Source organism: Prosopis cineraria, unplaced genomic scaffold (assembly GCF_029017545.1).
Source record: "Prosopis cineraria cultivar Desert tree isolate PC_DT_omini unplaced genomic scaffold, ASM2901754v1 PC1960, whole genome shotgun sequence".
Lineage (NCBI taxonomy): Eukaryota > Viridiplantae > Streptophyta > Magnoliopsida > Fabales > Fabaceae > Prosopis > Prosopis cineraria.
The window spans coordinates 20,361-24,636 of NW_026557285.1; the positions used below are offsets into that span (position 1 = coordinate 20,361).

Here is a 4,276-nt window from a genome sequence, read left to right on the forward strand (position 1 = left end):
TACTCGCAGCTTTCCAGCATCTTCTTCTTGCTTTTCCGTTTTTCATCCATGGCTTCGTTCCTTTTTCTCTCTCTCATCACTCTCACTGTAGCCGCCGTTGTCTCCGGTCACAATATCACCGACATTCTCGCCGGCTTCCCAGAATACAGCCAATTCAACAGCTTCCTCTCCCAAACGAAGCTCGCCGACGAGATAAACAGCCGCCAAACAATCACTGTTCTGGTACTGAATAACGGCGCGTTCTCTTCACTCGCGTCCGGCCATCCCCTTTCCGTTATGAAGAAAGCCCTTAGCCTCCATGTCCTCTTGGACTACTACGATGGTCAGAAGCTTCACAAGATCTCTAATGGCACTACTCTCACCACCACGCTCTACCAGACCACCGGAAATGCCCCTGGAAATTTAGGCTTTGTCAATATCACTGACCTTAAAGGCGGAAAAGTCGGCTTCGGCTCGGCGGCTCCCGGATCCAAGCTCGACTCGTCTTACACCAAGTCAGTTAAGCAAATACCGTACAATATATCCGTGCTTGAGATCAGCGCGCCGATTATTGCGCCGGGGATATTGACGGCTCCACCTCCGTCTGCTGATGTTAACATAACGGCGTTAATTGAGAAGGCAGGAGGCAAGACGTTCGCGTCGTTGCTTGTTTCTAGCGGCGTGATTAAGACTTACGAATCCGCCGTTGAAAAGGGTTTGACTATATTTGCGCCGTCCGATGAGGCTTTCAAGGCGCGTGGGGTTCCCGATCTGAACAAGCTCACCAGTGCTGAGGTGGTCTCGCTCTTATTGTATCACGCCGCGTCGAAGTACCTTCCCGTGGGGGCTTTGAAGACCAGCAAAGATCCAATTAGCACATTGGCGACAAACGGAGCCGGGAAGTATGAGTTCTCGGCGACCGCCGCAGGCGATGCGGTTACTCTACATACCGGGGTTGGCCCCTCCAGAGTCGCCAGTACGGTACTGGACTCCACTCCTCTTGCTATTTTCACTGTCGATAGCGTGCTTCTTCCGACCGAGTTATTTGGTAAGTCGCCGTCGCCGGCACCTGCGCCGGAACCAGTGACCTCTCCAACTCCAGCCCCGGCATTAGCACCGAAAGCCAAGTCGCCTGCTCCGGCTGCTGCTTCACCACCGGCTCCTGTGGGAGATACTCCGGCTGAATCTCCAGCTGAATCTCCGTCGTCGGAAGCGGACCGTGGCAGTTCGGAAAAAATGCCGGTGCTCACATGGAGGCTTCTACTGTCTTCGCCGTTTTCGTCGTCGTGATATCCTCCGTTGTCTTATCCTGAATTGTAATTTGACTGAGACCTCGTGTGGTATTTTTCCTTTTTTAATTTAAGACTTTTGAGTTGGTTTTAATTTTAATTTTATTTTAACGGTCCTTTATCATGATTTTTTAATTTAATTTTTAGATTAATAATTTATGGATGTGAATTATTATGAATGTAATGCAATGTGAATTGCCATACCTTTATTGTTTTCATTTTAAAAAACATGTCGGTGAGATGTCGTTGGTAGTTTGATAATTTTTAATGCTTAAAAAATATATTTTACCATTTTGTGATTTCGAAAATGTGTGTGACTTGTGAGGGAGCTTGAGTGAGCCCTCGTGGAGCAATCCAAGTGGGTCCTACGTGTTTCAAATTGGCGAGCCGCTGCTAACGTCTCTTCCAGAACCGTCTCAGATATGCTTTTGTGCGGCGAACGGTTTCAGTTGCGCCTTCCAATTCGAATCATCATTTTTTGGAAAATTAAAAAAAATCAAAAATAATAATAAAATTTTTTTGAAATTACGTAAATGATATTTTTATTTTTTAAAATATCATAATATAAATGGAGGTTTTAAGATTTTTTTTTTTTCAATAACTTTATTTAAGGGAGAGATTATTTTATTTTTATTAAAATTAATAAAATTTAATTATAATTTTTATTTAAAGAATTATAATTTTTATTTTATAAATTATAGAGTTAAATAAGAAATTATAATTTATTAAATGTAATTTTATTATTTAAAAATAAAGTCTAACTATAATTTTTATTTAAGAAATAATAATTTTTATTTTGTAAATCAAGTTAAACAAAAATTATAATTTATCAAATATAATTTTTATTATTAAAAATAAATTTTTAAAATAATAAAATTCATTCATAATTTTTATTTAAAAAATTATAACTTTTCTTTAAAGAATTACAAAATTCTATTATGAAATTATAATTTATCAACAAGAATAAAATGATCTTTTCTTTAAAAGTTATTGATAAATAAATTTTTAAAATTTTATTAGTATTATGACATTTTAAATGATCAAAGTATTATTTATTAATTTAAAGGAATGTTACTGTCATTTTCCTAAATTTTTAAATTGTTTGTTTCATTCAAATTAAAAATCTATATTATACACACACACTATATGAATATATGTTTTTGAATATTCGTTCTTAAAATCTCTTTTTGATTCATTTGGATGCATATCCCATATTTCTTTTACAATATGAAATTAATTTTTAATAAAATATAATTTTTTATATATTTAAATATTACTTTTACATGTTTAAATATTTTTTATTAAAATTCTTAATGAATACCTTTGATGCATATATGATGTTTTTTTCACTACATGTGATTGATCTTCAATAAAATAATTTTTTTTCTGTATATTTAAATATCACAAACACATATTTGAATAAATGAAATAAAAATAAAATTTTTTAAGGGTGGTCGCATATTATGAAAGAAGAGTTACATGTAGTTGAAGATATCGGCATATGGTCCTAAAATATGACATTAAGTGTAAATTTTGAAAATATTTAAAATAGTTATTCAAATAAATAGAAACTAAATTGCATTTTTAAAATATCTAAATATATATTCAAACATAGTTTTGAACTTTGGATTTGAATATATACTATTGTTATGGTTTCACATGTTACAAATATATATTCTGAACATTTTTTTTATTTTTTATGAAAATATCAAAGGATATTTTTTCTGATAGTGTTTGAAAGACCAGTGAAATAATTAATGGAAATGTAAAGGGAAGTTAAGCAAAATTCCAACTCAACGATAAGACTTTCATAGAAACGATGAAGAAGATTGTTGTGAGATTCACTAATTGGATTCATCTTTAATGATAAGAAGATTTTTAAAAAGACATGATCTGGGAATAAAAACAAGAATCATTCCGGGATCAACACTCAATAGTAAAACTCCTAAATGTTATTGGGAAGGAGGAGGATGAGAGATGAACTTGAAAAGCACGAGAGAGACAATATATGAGCCCTAGGTTCAAATCAAGAGAAGATTGTCCTTCTTTACTCACTTTCTCTTGCATTGTCTTCAAACCAAGACCTTGACACTTGCCGCTATCATTGCTACCGCCATCACTGTGTGAGAACTCACAACCACTTGTCACCACCATAAGAATCAATAGTTGTTACCCAGAACAATGTCAATGTCACTGTCAAAATTGCAGAGGAGTGGGAGAAAAGGTCGAGGGAGAGTATTTGGTGGGCGAAATCTTGTCATTTTCATCTTCCAATTGATGACACTGAAAGACCTCATCTGAGAAATTTTTTTCAAGTCCTTTTAAGCAAATAAATATCTAATGATGTCTTTTTTAACAAATTTTTTAATACTTTTTCTGTTTAAAAATATAAGATATTTCTTAAGTAGTTGGGTGTTCAAAAAATAAAGTTTTTTTAATCTTTTAAAATATAATCATTATTTTCTTTTTAAAAGTATCTCTATTGATAATGACTTTATATTTACTGTTAGATGTTTAATAGGGGTAAATATAGAAAGATAAAATTAGTTGGAAAGTAAATAATTATTTTATTGGGGGTAAAATTTGATTAAAAATCTCTTACATTTTTGACCGGAGAGAATATATTTAGTTTTTATAATTTTTAATTAAATAAATTATAAGAACTGACTTGTATGTAGTCAAATTTAAGCACCAAAAATGAATTACCCGTAGCATTTATGCCCTAGTCCAGTTGTTTTTGCTATTTCAGTTGGTTATGAGATCTAGTTGACAAGCATGTTCAAATCCATTATCTTCAATTTTTTTTTCAACTTATGACTAGAAGGTGGCAAAAAAAAAAAAAGCTTATGACTAAAATTATACAATCAAACTGGTAGTTGTTTGTCCAACAAAAACCTGATAATTTGCATGGATTCTAAAATAAAATGCCATGAAACAGGAAAACGTGAAAAATGATGTTTTATGGCGAAAAATTGTCTCTTAAATAAAATTCATAATCAAAATTAGTT

The 4,276-nt window shown here is 33.1% G+C and overlaps 1 pseudogene; it reads left to right on the plus strand.

Annotated features, from left to right (window-relative positions):
* LOC129301208 (fasciclin-like arabinogalactan protein 10) lies at positions 1-1,471 on the plus strand (annotated as a pseudogene).
* The last annotated feature ends 2,805 nt before the right edge of the window (positions 1,472-4,276 follow it).